This window comes from Sciurus carolinensis, chromosome 12, assembly GCF_902686445.1.
Source record: "Sciurus carolinensis chromosome 12, mSciCar1.2, whole genome shotgun sequence".
Lineage (NCBI taxonomy): Eukaryota > Metazoa > Chordata > Mammalia > Rodentia > Sciuridae > Sciurus > Sciurus carolinensis.
Genome location: NC_062224.1, coordinates 65,998,075 through 66,023,900, shown reverse-complemented (window position 1 = coordinate 66,023,900; position 25,826 = coordinate 65,998,075). Strand labels below are relative to the sequence as shown.

At 40.1% G+C, this 25,826-nt stretch overlaps 1 pseudogene; it reads right to left on the bottom strand.

Annotated features, from left to right (window-relative positions):
* Nucleotides 1–7,464: 7,464 nt before the first annotated feature.
* LOC124961378 (protein CBFA2T1-like) overlaps nt 7,465–25,826 on the bottom strand; it is an 89,149-nt pseudogene continuing 70,787 nt past the window's right edge.

The window sequence follows — 25,826 nt, the reverse complement described above, 5'->3', positions numbered from 1 at the left end:
TGTCTTTAATATCCTTGGGTCTCTCTTCTGAACAATTTTCTTTATCCGGCTAACTAACCCTTTCTTTCTATGACCTCTTTTGGGTCATTCTGTCCAATAGTAACTCATAATCAAGATCTTTCTTATCTTATCCTGGTTTAGTATATTTCTTACATTTTATTCCTTAAAAGACATGACCTATGTTTATGAATATTATACCAGAGTTTCCTTGGTAGGCATGTAAGACCTAGTGATTGTCAAAGATCTTTTCAATATTCTTCAAATCATATCTTCTGACATCACATACAAAGTGCTGTTCAAGTAAAGGAGAAGATATCAAAACACCTGGTGAACAACAACAACTCTGCAAATGAAGAAAATTATTATCAGCACTATTTCTCTGTCTGCATGAAGAATTAGTGGCATGCTGAAGCTGGTTCATGCAGGCTGCTGGAGCTTATTGTGTATATCTCTTCCCCCAGCTCCACATCCAGTGATATCATGTTGGTAATTTAAAAGAGTCATGGTGACAGTATTTACACCATGGCAATTAGCAAATGCTACATATCAGGACTTCCTCCTGTACTGCCCAGAGGACCAGTTTACCAGCAAATCACTGCATAAGATCATCCTTATGCAGGAATAAATGGTACCTTAAACTTTTTTTATTTTATGGCCCATTGAGTTATCTTTCTTCAGATTAGTTCTTCTCTTTTGGCAATACAATATATAATAATTTGGTCATACACATTCGTATCCGAACTCACTATAAAAACTAGCTCAACCATACCCTTCTTGTTCACTGGTATATAGCATCTACATTGCCTGACATATAGAGTATGAAAAATATTAGTTGACTAAATGAACATACACAAAGACACATTTTACATCTACAGGTGTCTACACACACATGCACACACATAAACATCTGAGTCTCAGTTAATGTGAGAGAGATATTTTTGAAAAATTTTAAAAAAGGAATTTAATTTTCTATGTTAGAATATTTGCTTGGTGTATTGCCAAAAGCCTAAAATTCCCGAAAAAGTGAATATTAACCACTGACAGGATCAGAGGTTATTTAAATATTGCAGAAAAGCATATTATAGTATTTTTAAGTTTTATCATCCTCTTAGGAAAACTACTAATTTTTGAAATGAAAGTTGTCCAAAACAATCTTTGTAAGTCCTCAAGATGTGCTGGTATGCTTAATGGGAGAAACGACCTCAACTTCTCCCTGCTTCCCACCCAAGAATCACTGCCTCTCCCCTTTCCTTGCTCAGACCATTTCCCTGTCTTCCATGCACTCTTCTGTCAGCCTCCCAGAATGCACCCTGTGAGAGGTGGCTTTCCAAATGGCAATCTCCAAGCCATTTCTCCATTCTTTAACCCCTCTATGGCATCTGGCACAGCCATCCTCCCCCAAGTCTCCTGGCCACTTTTGATTTCCACCTGCCTGCCAGAGGGTGTAAGCAGCACCCCTCTCTGGAAGCCCTCCAGGTCTGCTCCTCAAATACTAGCTCTCACTTTCCCCGCCCTTTGACTCTTCACCCCTTGGTGAGCTCCACACTTTGGCTACCATCCTCCTACCTTGCTCCTCTGATTGTCAGACCCCCAGAACATAGAAGGGTCTTCGTTACATACATGTCACATAGTGAACACAAATTTTATAGTCACATGTACACCCAGGTACACACATACATGCACATGTGCCAGTGGCATAACCATTATCTCACTCCTCAGCACTCATCTATATAGGGACTTTGTTGCAATGCCGCTTTTTGCCTCCAGGGGGCAAAAGGTGCCTCAGTTCCAAAAGCCTTTCATCAGTCTCCCCTTTCATTTAGGTGAGACTCCACTCATCTGTTTTAACCATCATTGTTAAAAGTTCCTCCCCTCTGCCCTTCCCTTAAAGGTGGGGGTGACTCAGGTATTATCTTTGGTCTTCACTCTCCCAAATTTATGTCATAGAATCCCATAGCTTCAACTATCATCTACAAGCAAATCTATACAGGCATGAAAATCTCAGTAGGCCCCATAATCCACTTTTTTATCTTCTCCCTCAAACACATTTTACTATCTGTTAATGGTGCCAGTGGGCCCTAATCACTACTGCAAGAACTCCTGAGGCATCTGTTACTGCTCCCTCTCCCTCTCATGAGAACTCACACAATGACACACTAACTGGCCGCACCACACTGAGCCTTTCTCCCCCAGCTTACTTGAGAGTTACTAGTTTGTGACTTTCTCTGGTGGGCATTTAAGGTCTCTGGCTATCTGGCTCCTGATTATTTTTCTGATCTGACTTTTACCCTTGCTTCCACCCCATGCCTTTATTCTCTAGACTTGACCCCAAACCTTTGTGCAGGTGTCCCTTCTTCCAGGAATGCCCTGCACCCTCCTGCTGCCAGATCTTACTAAGACTTGGCCCCAGACTCACCTATTCTGTGAGAGGTTCTGTGATGCCTCAGGTTATATCCAATTCCTTGCTCCTCAGAACTTCTTACACGTCTTTATGGCAGTATGTCTCAGTGCATTACGGTAACTGTTTTCGTGCCTCTTTCCTTTATGGCCAAGTATTTCTTAAAGGTAAAATCCAAGCTTTACTTATTTTTTCACATACACACCCAAGTCTGACACATAGTAAGTGTTTCATAAAACACTTTTTGAATGAGTGACTAAATAAATAAATAGTATCTTCCTCCTCTGCAATACAAACCTTAGATGCCATGGATGACAGCATAGAAAAATGCTTACATCTTAACTTAATGGTGCCTAAAGGTTTCTGATTAATCTGAAAGCCCTATGCATCCTCTTAGATCAAGAAGACATAAATTTTTTTTCCTGAAATCCAGGGGACATCACAAAGAGACAGTTTCATCCAAATCTCATCTGCCAACTAAGGATACAGACACAGATTAGTTTGTTAATAGAATCATTCTAAAATAGTCAACATCTAAGAGCTAAGTCTCAGACTCATGAGTAAATAAAGATTTTTTTTTAAACTGAATGTTAGGAATATGGCAAGAACAATAGAAAAATAAGATTGTGGCTGGGACTTGTCACCTGTCATATATGCCCAACAGTTGATGGTATAATTTGCATAACCCCTGAATTGGTGGATTAGTCCTGTGGACTGGGAATAGGAGTGGAGTATCTAAGGAGACACTTGTATTCCACCTCTGCAGTACCAACCTCAGATCCTTAGGAGTATCTACAGAGGAGGAAGTCACATGATTCCCTTCTTTCCAAGAGTTTACAGACTAGTTCGAACTACCTAAATGTTGCACATGGCAAAAATTCAAGTATAAAAGCAAAGTAGCATGATAGGAACTACAAACTGACCCAATAAAAAAAATGAAGACCACAGCTGCTGAGAGAATACAGGGGAAAGGAAAGGATTGAAGATGTGTTTATAATCACAGCAGGTTGGCACTGTAAGGCACTAGAGAGACTGGGCAATACAGTGTTTTCATTTAACAAATGAAAATGAAGTACAGAGTTCGGTGACTTTTCCAAAGCCATGCAAACAGTTTATTTGACCAGGAAGTTTTCCAGATAAAAATGAGAAAAAGCCTGGAAAAGAGAAAGTGAGTTTACACAGGGATTTTTGGAAGAGGAAGAAACACAAGTACACAGGAGAAAAACAGGAAGGCATTTGAGGAAGGAGAAGAGGCAAATGAATAGGCTTGAGGGAGGAAAGCAAAAATTGCCAGGAAGAAGCAGCAAGGAAGAAGGAAAAATGCTGGGCAGGGTGGGAGGCAGGCACCAACCTTCATGAGTCAAAAGCCCTGGGTGGGAAGGGGCGGGGTTTGGCATGAACACAATGTAGTTATGTGCTATGTAATGAATTCCTGTGCCACCAGGATCAACCCCACTCAATTATAAATTGTTGGAGCTGAAGGACCATGGAGGAAAACCAATGTATTTATCTTCCAGAGGAATAAGCCCAGGCTAAGAAGGAGGCAGTGCAAATGTGTGGTCCTCAGTGACAGGCCGATGCTGGTTTCAGAATTCACCAGTCATGTGTCTTTGAGTCACTTATTGAAATTCTCTGAACTTCCATTTACTTTCCTGTAATATGGAGACATATCCATCTCATAGAGTTACTGTCAGGTTTAGATTTTGGCCCAGTGCTGAGCTCACGAATTGGGGTTCAGTGAATGCTTCTTTCTTCTTTGCTCCAAGGGAGGAGTCGATTTGCCCAAGGTCACCAGCTGATGGGTAGTTGAGCCACAGCAGGAACCCACATGGTTAGACTTGAAACCCAAAGCCCCAGCCCTGAAACAGCCTGCCTCCCTTGAGGACTCACCAGCTGGGCTTCCAACCAAAGTACTTAGGACCCTTTTCAAAAGGGTAGTTCTGAAACTGCTGTGAGAAACTATGGGAATTCACAATCAGAACTTCATTTGCTTTCCTTCTTAACGTTTGTCTCTAGTTAGCTCCCAGCCTTGATGAGGGAAAAAAACTCATTCCAAATAAACCAGAAATAAAGATAACAGATCAAAGACAAGCTCTCCATGAAAGTATGTCAGCTGAGGACAGGATATAAGCTTATTTTTTTGCTAAATGAAAAAGCTATTTTAGCTCCATGATTTTCTAGGGATTATAATAATAATGGTCTGGATTACTAAGACAATTCACATCTGAATATTCTCAGTATTTTACACAACTTGAGGACCGGAAACTAAATTGTTGAAAGTCAGTCAGTCCTGGTCAGGCAGAGATATAAGGAAGATACAGGGACTCCTGAGCATCGGAAAGTTTCACCCATACGATAGAAGCCGCTGGCTTTCACTGGATATCCTTTAGGAGAAGAGGTACTGAAATGTGGGCATTTGTGTCCTGGACAGTATATAAGCACTGAGACTTTAAAAGAAATGACCTGGGGTGGTTCCATGCTTGTTGTTGTGTTGTTCTGTTTGTTCTTAGTAAGTTACTATAATTCTGCTCAAATGTATTAGGGATTCCCCAGGTTCCAGAGAGTCTATTGACACTAGCATTACAGAGTCCCTATTTTCCAACATTCCTTAAATCCTAAGCCAAATCATGTCACTTCTCTCCTCTGAACCTTGCAGAGTCTCCCCATCTCAGACAAATGCCAAAGTCCTTATAGTGGCCACCAGGTTCTACCTGATTTCTTCTGTTCTTTTTCTTTCTTTTTTTTTAAATCAAAACCAACTTGTATATTAAAATACAGGGGGAAATGGTTTAACAAAAATGTAATATTTAAGAGGCTTAGAGCAACACTTGAGGACTGCCCCTATGCAGGTAAAACTGTGTCCAAGTGCTACATTGACCCCTCCCTGACAAAGCTAATGGATTACTTTCAATTTTTGAGGAAATACCTGGCATACCTGTATGTGGAGAAGTGTCTTCCCAGCTTTATCAACTTTGGTTGTCTACTCGGCCTGCAGCACTGCCGACTCTCATAAAGCACACAACCACATCCTGGGCTACTGTGTTCAAAACTAACAAGTAGTTCTGGTCTGGACCCTGGACAACAAAGGGTTAATGGATTCACACTATACCTTGCTGAACATGTTTAACCTGCTGATCATTTGGAAAGTAGTACTGGTGCTTTTCAAAATTCTGATTTTGGTCCATCAGATCAGTCTTTGGCTGACTTCCCTTTTTATAAGAATACTGTATAACCTGGCACTCAGCGGTGTTAAAGCTGTCAGTCTATATCTCAGCATTTGGAGCTCTAATAATTTTTTTTTTTTTTGGTAAAATTAGAAATACTTAAACGACCTTACAGCAATATGCATGCACTGTCCTTTTTTTTTTTAAGTAGGATATCTTGTTATTTTATTTTTTTTAAAAAAGTCCCTAATAATGGTTTAAAAAAAAAAGGAAAAGGACAAAGAAAATTCCACTACTACTCTATGCTACAGCTAACATTGATGAAATGGCTCTAGCATATTTAAAGTTTGCTCAGGGGGGAAAAAAAGCATGCCTAGGGAGTCATTGTGACAGTGCAAAATACATTTATGTACATCCCTCTTACAAAAACACCAATATGTTAGCATTCCATGAAGCATGCTGGTTCTCAGGAAAAAAAAAATTGTATAACAGAGTGAAATAGCAACTCCGAAAGATAGCTTTTTTCTTTTCTTTTCTTGAGGACAACCAAAAAGAATTTTTTCCTTTTTTTTTAACTACTAGAGAAATATCACTAATACATACAGATATAAAAGCAGCATAGAAAGATACAGGTTTCTCACCAACTAGGAATAAAGAGACTAAATGTGGGCATATGGATAAACTACAATGCATCTTCACATTTGTCCAACACATTTGCAAGAAAAACACCATTGGGAAACCTCACGGGACAGAAATGTTTTAACACCAAGAGAACTACTAGTTTTTAATTAAAAATCCAAATAGGGTGGGGATGAAAAATTTTGGAAAGGGGCTGGAGCTGGAGTCACCATTTTTTAAAAAATTATTTTTCAATATAAAATGAATAAGCTGGAATAGACCCAATGTCTTACTCTGCAGAACCTTGCAGAAGTGAAGAAATGTTGAAGGGTTATTTAGTGCAGCTGGCTGATGTCAAAGCTGCCAGAATGCTAATTAATTGCAGGCTGAGTCTCTTACTTGTGTGTGTGTGTGTGTGTGTATGTTTATATATATATATATATATATATATATATATATATATATATATATAAAGGTGTATGTTTATATATGTTTATATACAAAGGTGTATGGGTGTATGTTATATATATATATATATATATATATATATATATATATATATATATATATAAAGGAGCCTTTGTATTATGGCATTTTTTTCTTGCTGCTGTATTCATACATCCCACTGCAAATCATCTTTCATTTTTCATTCTGTTGACCTGGATATTATTTTTTTCAGGGAAAAAATCCGAACATCTGTGTTTCCTTCTAATCTGCTGCACATCTGCATGTTTTGTAGCGGGTCTTCAAAGTTCAGTTAGCAACCCACCAATGCCATTCATCTTCTTGTTAAAATGTCTACTGCTGTATCCAATGCTCATGCCCTTGAGGGGTTTCCTCTTTTTTTTTTTTTTTCCATTATTGTATATAAAGAACATTGTGACTTTTAATATTAGCTTTTTTGCTTTCAACAGCAATTAGCAATCTCTGGGTTTGCTGTTTGGTAAAGCATCGGTTAATGAAGTCATCTAGTTTAAAATCCCAGTTACTTGAAAATAACAGGGAGGAGATCAAATCTAGTATTTCATGTTATATTCTCTGCTCTCTTTTCAGTTCTCTAAAGAAAAGATAACTTTGTTATCCACAACAAGTCATTACCTTACTGGTCCTCTGTGTTTTACTACCGCCTCAAGATAACAGTTAGGTTCTCTCTTGCTGAGGTACTGAAATAGGATAGTTCATCTCTGAACAAACAAACAGAAAAACAACTTTGAGCATCTGAGGACGAAGAATTGCTTTCACGTTGGTTGTGTTGTCTTTCCTCCCACAGTTCTGAGTCTGCATCTAGTGAGGGGTTGTCTGTATGGTGGAAGGGGTCCCCGGGGTGGTCGACTTCGGAGTGGCTGCTGGTGGTGTGTCCATCGGGTTCCCGGCCCCGCTGCTGGGCATGACAGAGGAGCTGACTGCGGGCGTATCCCCCTGTTGTGGGGCTGCAGGGTCTGTCCACAGATGTGGTGGTGCTTCTTCCAGTCTTTGTGCTGGCAAAACGAGCCACAGTATCGGGCTGTGTTACAGTCACTGCAGGTTTCACTTGCTTTACGGCCACAATTCCAGCAATTCTCACTCGAATCCTCCTGCTGATTGATAACTCCCAGTGGTCCTCTACTGCCTGCCTCTTGGTTCAGCCTCCGTGCGCTGCATCTCGGCTCGCTCTGTCGTGATCATGTCGTGGGCTTTCCGCTCCACCTCAGACACAGCCTTCTGCAGTTTGGTCATTGCCTGGCACTTCACCTCATTGACGCCTCCTCAGCTTTCTTCCAGATCTCCTCTGGCACGTATCCAGACGCAGGCCTGTGAAGGAATTCCCAATGTGCATCTAATGCCACTGGGTCAGGGTTGACGGGACTCTGCTGCCTGGAGTGACTGCTGCTACTGCTGCCACCTTTTTTCAAGTCCTCGGCATCACTGTACCACCGGATCCAGTATTTCAGTTCTTCCCGGTCCGCTTCCTGACATCGCCTTAGTACAGTGAGTGATCACCTTGTTTTTTCTACCGTGTCCATTATGCAGTTTAACAGATGGTCAAGATGTTTCCATTCTTCTGCCCATTCTCTCTCTGTTAGTCTGTGATCAATCATTTCTTCTTGACGTGTGCCATGCAACCCCATAGGTCTGTTTCTGTCCCTGAGGTCCCTGTGGCTGGGGTGTTGATAGGAGTCCCTGTAGTGGTGGGCAATGGCCATATCATCCAAACGGTAATGCTGAGGTGGAGGTGGAGTGGGGTGAGGCAGGCCATTTGGCTGGTAGGATAAGCCATTATTTGGACTGTACCGCTGGCCTGGGCTAATAGTGCATGGTCACTTGCTTGGATGTTCTGAGTGCAAAGGCTCTCTGTCAAAGCCATTTTCTTTGGTTCTGTCTGGAGTTCGCCTCTTCCCGTTTTCGTTCACATCAAGAAGCAGCTCTGAGGAGTCAACAGGGGAGGTGGTGCTGGCATCCAGAAGCAGCTGTTCGTGCTGGGCGAGGTACTGGGCAGGGTTCTGTTTGGCCAGCCTTGCACAGTGGAGGAGCTCGCGCTGCAGCAGGGGCAGGTTGGCCTTCAAAAATGGGATAACAAAAGGTCGAAGTGGGAAGTTAGTAGCTTCTTGCAGTTTGGAATGAAATTCTTCAATTGTCAAAGTAGAGTTCACCAGTCCTAGCACAAGGGTGTGGACTCTTTCTCCAATCTCTGGCGAGATGTCATTGCCAAACTGCTGCAGGGTAGTGAGAAACTGTTTCAGCTTGCTGAGTTGCCTGGCACCACAGGCTGGGGGCAGTTGTTGATTAGCCAGAGAAGAAGAGGAAGAAGAGGAAGGCCCGTTGCTAAAGCCACTGGGCTGTGAGGGGGCGCCATTCAAGGCGGTAGGCGAATGGCTTGTGCCATTAGTTAATGTTGTTGGTGTAAATGAGCTGGTTCTTGGAGCTCCTTGAGTGGTTGGGGGCGGTGGCATGATTGGAGGAGTCAGCCTAGATTAAGTCTTCACATCCACAGGTGAGTCTGGCAATGTCTTCACATCCACGGGTGAGTCTGGCATTGTGGAGTGCTTCTCAGTACGATCTCCTCATCTTCAGAACTGGCTTCATCTCTTGAGTTCCTAAACATAGACCTTCACATCTCAGGTAACAAATTCTTCCAGGGAAGAACAGTCTCCTGAGTGACAGTTCATTACCTGATTAACCTCTGTTCTTTTTCATTGACCTCATCACCTACTGCTCTCTCTTGCTCATGTCATTTGAGCACAGCAGTCTCTTTGATAACACTGAATATACCAGGCCATCCTCTCACCTCTGTTAATGAGCACATTTTCCTTTAAGGAATAGAGATGGGATCTATAAGAAAATGTGAGAAAACATTGTGATTTCAAAAGAAAACTCAGAAGTTGACCTAACAACCTGTCAATCAAAAGCTATATTCTGAGTGCTCATGAGGTGAACGATGAGTTGATGCTGTCTGATAAGCCGACTTTACTATCCAAGGTGAACCACAAGTTAGCCAAGGGGTTCTCTTCCCTAAAGGGACAATGTGACCATGACCATGGCAAAGAAAGATGCCACACTGAAGGGTGTCTACAACACTATCCACTTTCTTCCCATGTGAAACCTACAAGTCTCAGCCTATCAGCAAGGTGCAGAAGAAGCTGGTTCATTGTATAAGAGGACCCAACCCCACCGTGAGGTAACACTGCCTTTTCAAAAACCTGGAATCCTTATAACTGAGGTCAATTACTCCATTATACTTACAAATGACACTAATTTCAGGACTATTGTGACTTCCCTTAGTTCAACAAAGCATAGAAACTAACAAGGTCAAACTGTGACACTTGCAAGATCACTAGGTAATTTCATTATCCATATTCTAGGTCAGTGCATGCCTGGAGACTTGTCCAGCATTTATCCCACATTCTACTGAGTCAGTTATTCATTTTGGTTATTCCTTGCCATGAAAATAAGAAAGAGGAGCTCTAGGCCTCTGGATAAACAAATCTTATCTCTCAGCAAAGGAAAATAGCCTCATTTGGCAGCAGAAGCACTGTAACCCAAGACCTGGGAGTTAGCATGACCTCAGTCTTCAAAGGGTTCTACCATGTTCCTCAGCAAACATGGGAAAATCACAGTGTACTGTGGAAAGAAGTTAGTGGAACAAAGGGTAAGGGTGCATTGGGGAAATAAGGTGTTTGTGCTGGAGCAACCTCTTCCAGGGGCCTTCCTAAGCAACACACCAAAATTTTCAAAGCCATACCATTGTTAACTTATTACCCAGTTCCTCTCCCCAGGATACGTATTCCACCAAATAGATCCTCTGAATCTCTCTGAGCTTCTGTTTCTTTTCCTGTAATAGAGAAAAGTATCCATCTCATAGAGTTGTTTACAATGGTTGAATTATCATGCATTGTTAGCAACTGATCCAGTACTAAGCTCATGAATGGGGTCAGGGTTTCACAACTCTACCCCTCTTCTACCTTTTTTTCTCTGGAAATGTCCACTTCAGCCCCCTCTCCTTCAAGCGGGGCCTTTGTTTTCTCTTCTATCTGATTCAATACATATGCAGATAACCTGCTGGTCAAACCCTTATATGCTTTATTCAGTTCCTGAATTTTGGGCTTATTTGTTACTCAAACTGTTTAGATCTTGGTAACAGACTCATGTTTAAGGATCATGTAATCACTTGCATAACTAGTTTGTTTCTAGTCCACCATTAGGGTACAATCTTTCTTGATACCCATCTCAATTCAGAGGGTGGAACAAATTATGTCTCTTAGTTGATGACACATTTTCATTTTTGATTTGGGCAAATCCTTGATTGTTTTAACTATTCCTTTTTATTTCTATTACCCATTCCCATTCTCTACACCATAAGCAATCATGTATTTGAGTTTAATATTTACCTTCTTATTTATAAGTGTCTTTGAAAATATGTATTGTTATCTGAGTACACATTTTAACTAATATAAATAATATTGTATCATATATCATTGTTTTCTTTTCAGCTCAGCACTATGCTCTTAAGATGCTCATATCTTGCTATATGTGCCTCTAATTGCAGTGCAGTAGGCTGCAGGGTGCATCCAGGGCATCATGTTCTTCTGCTCTCCCACCCCTTATAACCACACATACAAACAATGCTGTGGAAAACATCATCATACAGATTTATACATCCTTGTGAGCTTGTTTTGGGACATACCCCTGGGAGTGAGATTAGGCCCTGTGAGATAGGTGATAGAGATAGAGATGAAGATGGAAATGAAGGTGGAAATGGATATGAAGATGAAAATGTAAGTGGCAATGGAGATGGAAGTGGAGGTGGAAGTGAAAATGAAGATGGAAGTGGAGGTTAGGTAGAGGTGGAGATGAAGGTGATTGTAGAGGTGAGGAGGAGGTGGAGGTGGGCATGCAGGGAGAGGTGGAGATGGGAGTGATGATGGATATAGAGGTGGAGATAGAAGTGTAGTTGGATATGGAAGTGGAAGTGGGGGTAGAGATGCAGGTGGAGGTACAGGTAGAGGTTTAGAGATATGGGTATAGATAGGTACAGATGGCAAAGATAAATACAGACACACCGAATTCATATACTCATATTGACTAAGAAGGTGTTGTGCCAGACGGAACCAACCCCTTCTTCCTCTACACCTCTATTCTACCCTGCAGATTTCTAGCATTGAACTAACTAGAGATCCAGAATGGAAGGGGCTCTTTTCCTAACCACAGATTCACAAGTATCTTATTCTCAAGTCATAACCAAATATGGCAATTTTTCTACCAAGATTTTCTTGGTCCCCACAACTGGAAAAATCTCTTTGCTCTCTGAATTTTTAGTATCTTAGTGTCTGTTGTCTGATAGCTTAGTATCTTTCTAAGGACACTAATCTTAGTTGCTCACAGGTTTAATCTCTCCTGTAGGCTTTTAACCCTTGAACAAAGGATTATCATGTGAATCATTCTGGTGACCTGTGATTACAAACAAGGGCTTTCAAGTCCAAAAGAACTGAGATCCAATCTCTGTTGTGTCATTTATAATTTGTGTGACTTTTAGGCAAGATTATTAAATTCTCTTAGCCTTAGTTTCCCTGTGTAGATACTGCCTATCATCAAGGTTTATTAAATAATTAAATGAAAAGTTATGAACACTTAATTCAAGCTCAGTAACTGTAGACACCATGATAACTCATCACTGTCATGATTACCAAGCAGGGACACAGAACATGGCACAGTTAAGAATTGGAATTGGGCACTTTCAGAAATGCCAACCACCTTGTCCATGGTCACCTGTCTGGTAGTATCCAGGCTAGTTACTTGAACCTAAACTTTCTTTGTGACTTTTCTCCTCTAAAATCATACTTACTGGGTCTTGTTTTGGGGAAAATGGCTATCTATAAGATTTGAACAATGGGACAAGAGGAACTGAGTGAATTTCTATATCACTTCAATTAGAGAACTAGATATCATATGTATGGTAAGGGTGTGTGTGTTTTTGTCAGATTTTTCACTGTCACAACCAAAAGACCTGACAAGAACAATTTTAGAGGAAGAAGAGTTTATTTATGTGCTCATGGTTTCAGAGGTCTTAGTCCAAAGATGGCTGACTCCATTGATCCGGGCCTAAGTTGAGACAGGACATCATGGCAGAAGGTTATGACTGAGGAATAAAGATCAGAACATGGCAACAGGAAGCCGAGAGAGATTTTCCCTCTCCACAGACAAAATATAAACCCTAAAGGTGCATGTGCACATGCCCAGTGACCCACTTCCTCCAGCCACACTCTACCTGCCTACGGTTACCACAAAGTCAATCCCCATCAAGGGATTAATGCAGTGATTAGGTTAAGGCTCTCATAACCCAATCATTTCCCTCTAAACCTTCTTGCATTATCTCACACATGAGCTTTTGGGGGACATCCAATGTCTAAATCATAACAGTGTGCCTTATCTCCATCCTGTGAACAAAGGTCCTATGAGATGATGCACCCAAAAAAGCTTAGACCAGTGCCAGCACATGGCAAGTACATGATTCAATTTAATTATCACCACCTCCATGGCTCCCAGACACAGAGGAATCTGTCTGCTTCTTCCAAGGAAAGCAATTGCCTCTCTATGTGATCTGAAGAAAACTTTAGTCCAAACAACCTTCTAATCCCTTTCAATTGAAGCTGTTCAAATTCAATAAAACACAATCTTTGTGATCCAAAATACTTTTAGAAGTTCATTAAAATGTTTCAATGGCTTTGTGAACATCACATGGATGTTTTCAATCAATATTTTCATGCTCTGGAGTGAAAGAATTAAAATCAAGAAAACTACTCTTTTTAAAAAAAAAGAAAAGACAAAGGAGAGCTGCAGATGTAGCTCATGGTAGAGCACTTGCCTATGAGGCCCTGTGTTCAATCTCCAGTACTGAAAAAGAGAGAGAGAGAGAGAGAGAGAGAGAGAGAGAGAGAGAGAGAGAGAGATTGATTTGTCTGTGACTGAGAAGTCAAGGAATATGCATGGGAGGGACCAGGCTCTCCTTCTAATGAAGGTCAGGCTGATCAGTTCACCATTCATAGCTCTGTGCAGAGGGGAGGGGACCAGGAGGCCAGACAGTTCCAATCAAGTTATCTGCCCAGAGTTTCTGAATTATGAATCACAGTAAAGGAAGAAAGAGAAGTATAAAATCCAAAGAAACTTTTGAATAAAACTATGCTTCATAAGTCAAAAATCTAGGTAACCAGGATCAAGTTATAATGTAGGACTCCACACAGGTAAGGCAAGCTATCAGGGGATATGGTCCCTAAACAGAAGTCTAATCTTGAGTGAAGAAGGTCAGTAAAGAAAATGGAATGTTTGTAGTAGCTTCAAGCTCTACTCAAATTTTTATAAATATAGTTTCTTCTTATAGTGGCAAAAGATTCCAGTGCTATTCACCCAAACTGACAAAGGGTAGCTAGGAATCATGAAGTAAGTTATAGTGAGGGGATGCTCTGTGCTACTCAAATGCACACAAGATTGGGACATTGTTTGATTTGGGAACATGAAGCCTCTTGGGGTCCTAAAGTCCTGCAGGGTGATGGCAGCAATAACATAAAGTAACTATGCAGCAAAGGTCCCTAAGATGTCCCACTGGAGACAGGTTGGTTGACAAGGGATGAGGAATCAATGGACAAAGAGCTCACTAGAACCCCATACTGTGGACACTGATCATTAAAAAGAAGAGCCAGAACTGGTCATTCCCTGCACTGTTTTTGTGACACCACTCCAGGAGACACAAACCACTCCAGGAGACAGAAGCCACTTGACCTGAAGGACATTTTAGTTTCTCCAGTAAAGTCTGTCCTAATCATGGCACAATGGACCTGCTGGGGTTGATAGAGTCCTATTCCATAAAAAAGACACATTTCATGCAGGAAGACAGACCAGGCCTGGAACAAAGAGCTGTAGAAATCTCCAAAACTTTAATGAAATCATATTTACACTCAGCAAATGTGGGGAGTCCTGCTGGAGAGCCCTTAGCCCCTCTGAGTGAGTTGTCACCACCAGCTGTAGGCTGAGTAGCTCACTAGGCACAAGGAGATGTGAACAAAGAATGCTGTTTCTCTGCTCCCTCACCACTTAAATGCCCAGTTTATTTTTATCTCTAAGACTCCATTCAGGCACAACTCTCTAGTCCAACCTCCCAAAGGGGTGACTTTACCAGCCCATCCATCTTAATGAAATAACTGAAGTGGAGGTACAGAAAGACTTAGATTGCAGTTGAGCACCAAGTAATTGATCTGATTGTTGGTGATAAATCCAATTCAGGCATCTTAATAACTTAAAGCAGTTATTAAAACAACCAGTGACATTGCCCAGTCACAGCTAGTATAGTCTTGGTGGTCTGCATCTGTGTGCAAGACAGAACCCAACAGCCAAGCTGTAAGCAGAAAAAAATAAAAACAATTTAAAATAGTCCAGTACTAGCCATTTGTTCAATTCTCCACATAAATGTTCATTGTAGATTCTTTCTGCTGCTGGACTTTTTGCTTAGCATGGGAGATTGTTCTCAGATGTACATGATGAACTGGCTACCAAGCCAGATCAGGAGGTAGGCTGTGGTGAGCTGTGTAGGATGCAGGTTCTCTTTCATAAATCCCTCATTGCTGTGTTATTCTCAGCCTGTATGAAGATGATGTACTGGGACTCATGCAGAAACCAAATCTCAATCCTTTTTATTGCCCCCTCCCATCTGACTGCTTTGTTCCTTTGAAAGAATTAAAGATACCCAGTAAGTTATAAGCAGCACACTAGGAAGAGGGAGCTGATTCTGCTGTAATGACAGGTATCCACAGTGACAGTTTGGCTCAGAGTCTATTGATGAGCAAAGAAAAGTACAACTTTCTCCCCCACTATGGGACTTATAGCCACACACATGCCCCAGATCCCATAGTCCTTTGGTTCTGGTTATTATCCCCTTGTAAAAAGGCAAGACTGTGGTGTGCCCTGACCCAGGGCTGATGAGAGGGATGGAGCCCCCTCCTACTTCTCTTATACTCTCCCAATCCTGCACCTTCAAGCGAAGGTGTGAAGTCCAGAGAGCTGCTGGCACATGAGCTTCCCTATGGAGTCACACTTGATTTGTGTGAAGTATGACAGCATGAGATAGAACAGTAGACCTGGAAAGGGACTGGATCAGGAGCCTAGACTTACCAGTCAGAACCTTCTCAGACAGGCTGTTAAGCATGGAAAGATCATAGATGTGCTCCAGGAAATCATCTGAAGCAGGTAATCTAGAGGATCAGATAGGATCCTGATAGAGCCATGGTGGAGTCCTGGTGGAGGGGTGCTTCTCACCCCTCAGTGACAGGGGCAAGTTCTACAGACTCTCAGCCTTGTTCTCCTCAACTATAAAATGGGGTCACTAATTCAATTATTTACTGAGTGCTTAATGACTTCTTCCTGGGGGCCAGGCACTGATGATCCAGACAAAGTCTGGTCTTCAGGTAGGCTACAGTCCACTGGGGAATCAGATAAGCAAAGATAAATAGATACCTGTCAGGTAGTGGTAAATTCTATGGAGAACAATAAAGCAAAGTACAGGAAGAACAAGTGATTTTGTACACAGCATCCCTAGAGAACCTCTCTGAGAATACTGCATGGATATGCAGGGGCTAAGCAATTTGAGTAGAAGGAAGAGCCAAGTTAAGGACCTGAAGGCAGAAAGGAGGTCAACTGGTCTGAAGAACAGCCTGAAATGTAATATCTTCTTCACTGGACTGCTGTAGAGGTTAAAAGGTTACTAGCTCCTTGCTCCATATGAGGATACCCATGAGTTAACTGTTATGAGACTGAGAAGACACCACAAAGCAGAAGAAGTGGGTCAAGGAACACAGCCTCTGGCTTTAAGAATATTCTGCACACAGAGGGGAATGGGGGGAAGGGAGGGAGACAGGAAAAGGAAAGACAGTGGAATGAATTTGACATAATTTTCCTATGTACATATATGGAAACATCACAGTGAATCCACCATCAGGTACATCTACAATACTGGGTTTTTAACTAGAAGAAGATATATTCCATGCTTGTGTAATTACATCAGAATGGATTCTACTGTTATGTATAACTAAAAAGAATGATTTTTTTGCTTTAAAGATTATCCTGCAGAGACAGTGTAGCTGGTGTGAAGAGACTGGGACACAGGGAGGACTGCCTGCCTTCTGCCCAGGCTCAGCCACCTCCACAGTGTCACTTCAGGTAAGGCGTAGTTTTCAAGGACTTCAGTCTGCTCTCATGTCTCTTAAAATAGTACTGTATTTATTAATGAGCTGTTTTGTGCTTGACTTAATTTACATATTAAATTAGTCCTGTGAGGCAGGTATCACTTTATAAAGACAGAAAGTGAGGCTCAGAACAATTAACTAACTTGCTAAAGGACTGTGGGTCCTTTCACAGATGTATGAAGGAGAAAGTAAACAGTATTCAAGCTTAAAAACATAATCTGTGGAAATTATTTAATCATATTAATTCTCAAATCTGATATAAATGCAATCCTTTTTTTCCCAATGAAATGTTACCTAAAAGTCTGATAACTAACACAATAAAGGTGATTATATTGGGATGAGGGGGTTCTGCATCCTGCCTATGGGACACCCACTTCCATCTCCCAGGCAAGTCCTGATGCTCAGGGTTCCATGAGCTGTACAGTTTGAAAAGCACCTATCTGATTTGATCTTTCATTTGTTGACAAATAAACTGGACCTAGAGATATTATAAATCTTATTCAAGGGCCTTGCTGGTCATTAGCAAGAAAGGGAGTGGACCCAGGTGCCCTGTGTTCAATGTGCTGCTTCTGATATACAAGATACTCCCAAATTCCATGACTTCATCTATAAGGACATCATCCTCACTGATCTCCTGCCTAAAATCCAAGTCTCGATTCTGACTCTCCCTAACCTCCACTGCTGATTCCAGCCCCAATATTCTATACCCCTGCAATTATAGAGAAGGCATTGGACCAAGGAGCCAGGCAACGAGTGACAGATGAGGTAAGAGCAGTCAGTGTGGCACCAAAATAAAGGACCAAGAACCTGAATGAAACACAGACCAAAAAAATCAAGGAAAGAAAAGATAATTTTAATGACTTCTGGAAGGTAGAATTTTGAGGGAATCATTGCAAGGAATTGAAGTTTTATTTCATATGTAATCTTCCTGGGGACCCCAATGTACAAAAGAGATAAAAGTAGAGATCTGGTTGAAGATCCTGCCCACTCATTTTCCCTTGTCTCTTTCCATTCTTTCCTCATGACATCCCTGTTGTATTTCTGAGGACCCATAAGTCTCTGGACTTCACTAAAACCCCTGCACAGTAGAGCAAGAAATGAGTGAATTAGGATAAGATAGGGTATGCTATGGTAACAAACACCACCAAAAATTTAGCCACAAGTTCTTATCTCATCCATATAAAGTCTGTGAAAGGTCTAGGTAGTCCTTCAGGGCAGTTTTTCAGATGTTCTTTTGGCACCTCCACCCCAACATGGCCACCCCAGGAGACTCATTTTCCTGTTCTTAAGTGTTTCAACTCAGAAATGACACATGTCCTTTCCCATTTCAGCTCAGGCAGAGAAGCTGGGAACTGTAGGTTTCCATGTGTCCAAGAAGAGGAGGAAAACCAGAAATATTGATGTACTGATGAGCATTAGTAATATATACCACAGTGAAGAAGGCTTGTTAGACAAGTGTTATCAGATTCAAAACAAGGCACATTTCAATGAAAACATATCACATGCAAAATAAAGATAGGATTTTAAAGACTGTGAGAGAAAAGCATCAGATTACATGTAAGGGGAAACCAATATGGATATCAGCAGATTTCTCAGTTCAGACTCTAAAAGCTATAAAGGTCTGGAACAATATATTTCAAACTCTGAAAGAACATGGATGCCAATCAAGAATCTTATACCCAGCAAAACTAACCTTCAGATTTAATGATGAAATAAAATCTGTCTACAATACAGAAAAGTTAAAAGAATTTACAAATAGGAAGCCTACACTACCAAACATTCTCAAACAAGTGTTATCATTTATATATGAGGCACCTCCTTATGTTAGACAACTGTTATCATTTATATGTGAGGTGTCTCCCAAAAGCTTATGTGTGAGAAAATGCAAGAAAGTTTAGAAGTGAAATGATTAGGTTATGATAACATAAACCTAACCAGTGCATTAATCCCCTGGTAGGGATTAACTGGGTGGTAATTGTAGGTTGGTAGGGTGTGGCTAGAGGAGGTGGATCACTGGGGCCATGTCTCTGTGGTATATATTTTGTCCCTGGAGAGTAGAGCTTTCTCTCTCTGCTTCCTGGTACAATGTCCTGAGCTACTTTTAGGTGCCATATCCTTCTGCCTTGGGCCCTGAGGAATGGAACAGGTCATCTATGGACTGAGACATCTGAAACCAAGAACCCCCAAATAAACTTTTTCTCCTCTACAATTGTTCTATTCAAGTCTTTTGGTCACAGCAGCAAAACAGCTGACTAAAACAGACAAGTAAGCCTTTTGTTACATTTACCTATAAAATGCTATTACATAGTTTAAATGTTCTAGATGCATAATCCCAGATTTAAAAAGAAAAAAAAAAATCTGAAACTGACTTGAGGTCATATAGCTAAGATTTAACTGATCCTGGATCTTCCATTTCCAGATCCAGAGACTTAATCACCACAAGAGCTCTAGGGAAAGGGAAGAGATTCTGAGGGAAACTCGAGATGAATTGGTCAAATACATAACCAAAAAGAAACTGTAACCCCCAAAGCACAAGAAATCAAAGCAAGAATAAATAAATGGGACAGATTCAAACTAAAGAGCTTTTTCTCAGCAAAGGATACAATCAATAATGTGAAAAGAGAGCCTACGGAGTGGGAGAAAGTCTTTTCGACACACAGTTCAGATACAGCACTAATCTGCAAAATTTATAAAGAACTTACAAAACTTTACACCAAAAATACAAAGAACCCAATCAATATATAGGCCAAGGAACTGGACAGACACGTTTCAAAAGAATATATACAGGCAATTAATAAATATATGAAAAAGTGTTCAACATCTCTAGTAATTAGAGAAATGCAAATTAAAACAACTCTAAGATTTCATTTGGAATGACTATTATCAAGAACACAAGCAATAATAGATGTTGGTGTGGATTTGGGAAAAAAGGCACACTTGTACAATGCTGGTGGGGTTGCAAATTGGTGCAGACACTCTGGAAAGCAGTATGGAGATTTCTCAGAAAATTTGGAATGGACCCACCTTTTGACGCAATTATCCCACTTCTTGGTTTATATCCAAAGGACTTAAAATTAGCATACTACGGTAGCACAGTCACATCAATGTTTATCAATTCATAATAGCTAGGTTGTGGAATGAACCTAGAATCTAGTTGGATAAAGAAACTGGTATATATACACAATGGAATATTATTCAGCCATAAAGAAGAATAATATGACATTTGCAGATAAATGGATGGAATTGGAGAATATCATGCTAAGTGAAATAAGTCAAGCCCCAAAACCAAGGGCTGAATGTTTTCCCTGATAAGTGGATGATCATACATACATACCACGGAGCTATATCCCCAGCCCCTTCATATATTCTACACAAACACAGTTCCCATCTAATAAAGCAAAGCAGATGAAAATTTAAAGTCTCCTTCAACACACATAAGCTCTTCCAATTAACCACCCATTTTTCTGCCCCACCTCATAGCAAAACTCTTGAAAAGATGTTGCCTGTAGTCATCTCCAGTTCTGCTCCCCTTGCCCTTATGGTTTGTGTGTTGGTTTTTTTTTTTTTTTTTTTTTTTGAGCTCTATTATCTGTGAAGAAAAGTGCATTTGATAAGACTGGAAGTCTAATTAGCATCCCATCCTGTCATGCTCAAAGCAGAACTCCTGATTTTGGCCCCCAGTTCAGCTCTTTCTAGAGTCTTCTCCACCTTAGGAAATAGCAATTCCAAACCTCCAGTTGCTTAGGTTAAAATTTTCGATTTTTGTCTTTCTCTCATATCTAGCACTCAATCCATCAGCAAACATATTGGTTCTAACATCAAACTATATCCAAAATCTATCCACTGCTCACCACCCCGACCTTGGCCACCCTGATCCAAAACTCCACACGGCCACCAAAGGTACCCTTGAATAATGCATGTTAGATCATGTTACTCCTCTGCTCAAATCACCCCAGTGGCTTCCTGACTCAGGGTACAATCTAGAGTCTGTCCTGTGATCTGTCTCCTTGTTACTCTCAAATCTCACCACCCTTGACCTCTCTCTGTCCCTTCATTCCAGCAGTGGCCTCCTGGCTTCCCTCATGGCAGGCCAAGAAGCTGCAGGCTCAGGGCCATCGCATGTGCTTCTCCTTCTGCCAGTCACTCTTCCCCCAACTGCCCACATGGCCAGGCCCTTTTGACCTGAAGTTCTCTGCTCAAGAGACTTGTTCAAGGGTCTTTCCTGATGGTCTTAAAATAGGACACCCAACACCCTCTGTCCCATTACCTGGCTGTTTGCTTTTCATCTCCACTGGTTAGGGAATTGTACGTGTACCCTGATGGACAGAGAGATGATTATGCTCATGTGTTTGTTGTTTCTTATCTTCCTCCTAACACAGGTGCTCCTTGCTGTCACTGCTCTGTCTCCAGGAGCTAGACCTGTAAATGGAATATATGTGCTCAATAAATATTTAATGGTTGAATGAATGGACTGAAAATTCTCCTTCTGACTGTGGGTATTTATTTTGTTATGTTTGCCAGACTGAGGATTGAATGAGGGACCACTCTAGCACTGAATGACATTCCAGTTCTTCTAATTTTATTTATTTATTTATTTATTTATTTATTTATTAGTATTGGACATGGAACCCCCAGCACTTAATCACTGAGCCACAACCCCAGGTCTATTTTTTATGTGGAGGCGAGGTCTCACTAAGTTGCTTAGGGACTTGGCAAGTAGCTGAGGCTGACCTCGAACTTACCATTCTCCTGCCTCAACTTCCTAGGTGGCTGGGATTAAAGGCATGTGCTATCACTCCCAGTTCTCATATTTTGATTTTGAGATAGAGTTTCCCTAAAGTTGCTGAGGATGGCCTTGAACTTTCAACCTTCCTGCTTCAGTTTACTGAGTAGCTGGGATGACAGGATTACTGTACCCAGCTTGACAGTGCACTTAATCATTAACCTACACTGTAGGTGAAAAATTAATTTATTTCTCTAAATCTGTAACTATCTCATAAGTTCATCATCTGTGCAATACTCAGCACAACATCTAACACTGAGTTGTAACTATGTTCATTTTCTTCCCTTCTCCTCTCCTTTCTTTTACTGAGGCTAAAAATGACTGTACAACCCATCTTTCCTAGAACAGTGAGGCCTAGTTTACAGCTGTTGTTTAGTGCCATTATTAAAAGTGCCTCCTTTTGCTATCAAAATACTCAGTTTAGCATGACTAATGAAATGTTTATCTTACTACTAGTGCACTTGCCACTTGAGGTGTCCATTTAAGTTCTTCTAGAGAAAATGAACATGTGCTGGGAAATAATGGGTATTTTCACCCAACAGTTTTTAGATGGGTGATATGTAATATGCATTTGCCCTGCCTGCCTCTGTAAATGAAAGATGTAGACATTTTAAATTTTGAGACATATGGGAAAGGTTGCTATTTATACTTTATTGAAGAGTGTCACAGAGTGGTGGCCTTTGAATAAAAATATATATATAGGCTGAAATCTCTGTTGTGAGATTTCCAAGACCCTTGTCTAGAAGTCATGTGAACTTCCTCATCTGTAACCTGGATCCCTTTCTGTCCCACTGCCCAGCCCAGGTCATGGGATCCATCATGCTAGATAACATATCAATTTTTTGTAAACTCACTGGGGGATCCAGTGTTAGGAATCAAATTAAAGTCTTCTGGCTTTGAGGAAATCCTTTAGCTGAATATAGAGAATAATTTCCTAGCAAAGAACTATCTATGTCTCAAGAGGGCTGGGCCTCCTTTCACTGAAAGTGTTTAAACTGAAGATAACCTGTCTGAATGTCTCATGGTAAGTGAAATGGAAGGCATGGGATGGGTGGGAACAGGTGACCTTGAAGGTCTTGTTCCTCCCCCTGTCCAGGACAAGGACATGTGCAGAAAGTCTTGAATATCAGGCATGAAGCAACAGTGATGAGAAATATTAGCCCAAATTTATGAAAAAGGGAAGTAAGGCTCAGAAAAGGAAAATAATTGGCCTGAAACCATAATTAGAGGCCAAGAAGTTATCCTTTAAGAATTCCTGGGAAAGGAAAGGAAATTAGGTTGAATGGATGGTATGAGACTCTGGTCAGCCCTCTCCTGTCTTTTTGAGCCCATAAGAGGTAGGCTGTGAGGTTGGAGTATCTTATGGCAAAAGCCAAGCCCCCCCTGGAGCCAGTGCACACTGCAGGCAGGTATTTCCCTCCTCTAAACCCCACTGCTGGTTCCCAGGACAACAAGAACTCTGCCTTCATTTCCCTCCTTGGCCACATCCCTGTCCAAGTTTGATAGGGGCTCTCATTGCCAGCCTGAGACTTCAACAAATGCGTGAAAGGACCAGACCACACCCTTCTTTCTACATGGATCTAACTAGAATCATGCTCAGCTATAGGTGATGAATGTCCCGTTGTTCAGCAGGGTTGGTCCCTCCCTCCACCTCTCAAGGGTGTTTTGATTGTTATTCCTTTGAAATCTACTTTACTGCAATTCCACACATGGGTCCTGGTTCTCTCTTTGGGGTAAATTTTCTAAATTCTCTTTAAAATGTGCAAAAATTTCTAAATTCTCTTTCCTATGACAAACAACATTTAAAGCAAAGTTCCTGTGTACCCTAATCTTTCTCTTACCATGCAGTCATCTCAGGTTACTTTCACCTTTAGCATGTTATATTCTGTCAAAACCTTCATGTCAATTACTTGCATGAAAGAGGAGGCATTTTACTACATTTTGTGGATGGATAACAGTTGGACATTTTTATGGGGTACAGAGTGATATTTTGGTACATTTATCCGTTGTGCATTTTTCAACTCAAGACACATTGATTATACATCATCTTGGACGTGTATCTTTTCCTTGTGGTAAAATATTCAAAATCCTTATTTCTAACTTGTTTGGAATATGTGACACAATATTGTCAACTATAATCACACTCCATGGAACAAAACACCAGAGCACATTGCTCCTAATGTCTTCAGTTCCATTCATGTTGTCACAAATGACATAATGTCTTTCTTTTTTTAAGACTGAATAGTATTCCACATTTTCTTTATCCATTCATCAGTTGATGGACATTTATATAGATTACATATGTTGGCAACTGTGACTAGTGCTGCAGTAAACATGGAAGTGAAAATGTCATTTTGAAATACTGATTTCATTTCCTTTGGATATATACCATCAAGATTTCTGGATCACATGGTAGTTCCATTTTTTTTTTTTTTTGAAAAACCTCCACACTGGTTTCTATAGTGACTATACTAATTTATTTTGACAAGTTTTTCAGTTTGATATAATCCATTTGTCTATGTATTATTTTATTGCCTGTGCCTTTATGACTTTTCCAAAAAAGTTGTTGCCTAAATGTCATATAGCATTTCCCTCGTATTTTCTTCTAGTAGTTTTATAATTTTTTGTTTTACATTTAAGTCTTTTTATAAAAAACCTCCCTTTAGATATTGCCAAATATACAATGCATTCATTTAAATGTACCAAATTTAAAAACTGTAGTCATTCAAATTTTACAAAACCCAGTGGCATTTGGTATATTGCTTTCAATTGTCATAAAATATACATAACATACAATTTTACATTCTAACCAAGTGTACAATTCACTAGCATTAATCACATCCATGATGTTATATAACCTTTGTAACCAAATATTTTTAAAACTTTTTCATCACTCCCAAGAGAAATTCTGTAACCACAAAACAAAATAACTCCCCATTTACCTCCCTCTCCCCAGTACTTGGTAACTTCTAGATTGCTTTCTGTTTCAATACATTTGACTAGTTTTAGATGTCTCATATAAGTGGAATTACAGAATGATTGCTTTTGTATGTGTGAATTATTTCATTTGATATGTTTTCAAGATTCACTCATGTTAAAGCATTCATTGAACTTCATTCCCTTTTTCGACTGAATACTACTCCATTGTATTATAAGCCACATTTTATTTGTCCATTCATCTGTTGATTGACATTTGGTTTGTTCCTAATTTTGAACTATTATGAATAATGCTTCAACAAACTTTTATGTACAAATATCTGTTTGTGTGCCTGCTCTTGATTTCTCTGGGAATATATCTAGAAGTGAAATTTTTAATCTTATGGTAATTCCATATTTTACTTTTAGAGGAACTACCAAACTGCTTCTATTTTAGCTGTATTATTTTACAATTGGCAATATATGAAGTTTCAATCTCTTCATTTGTCACCAATAATTACTGCAGTTTTTCAATTATAGCCATCCTTGTGGTTCCAAACTGGTATCTCACTGTAGAATTTTCCTTTAAACACTATGAGTTCAGGAGTTGAAACCAGTGAACTTAAAGAAAAAAATGGGGTGGAGGTAATCTTTGACATTGACTTGGGCAATATTTCTTAATCAGGAGAGGGAAAAATGCAAACTGTAAAACAATATTAATAAAATGGATTTCATCAAAATTAAGTTTTTGCTCTTCAAATCATAGTTAGGAAGATAAAAAGATAACCTAATCCACAGACTGGGGAAAACATCTTTTATGAAACATAATTGGAAAGGACTTTTATTCAAAATGTATTTTAAAATTTTATAACTCTTTAATAAGAAAAATAACCTCTTAAAATTTACAAATGATTTAAACAGACACTATACAAAAGAAATATGAAGAGCCAATAAGCACATAAAAAGAAGCTCAACATCACTAGTCACGAGAGAAATAGTCTTTATGAGGTACATTTTAATGTTTTAATTATGTTCTGTAAAAAAAAAATTTTGGTTTCAAAATGGTATACAATTCTAAATCCATCATATGTACAATTAACAGGTGAATTTTAATCTAGGCAAATAATACTGCTGTGGTCTAAATGTGTTAATCAAAATTCAAGGTGATAATATAAGATGGGGCACTTGAAAGGTGATTAGCTCATGAGGAGAGAGCCTTCAGGATTGAAGTTAGTCTGTCA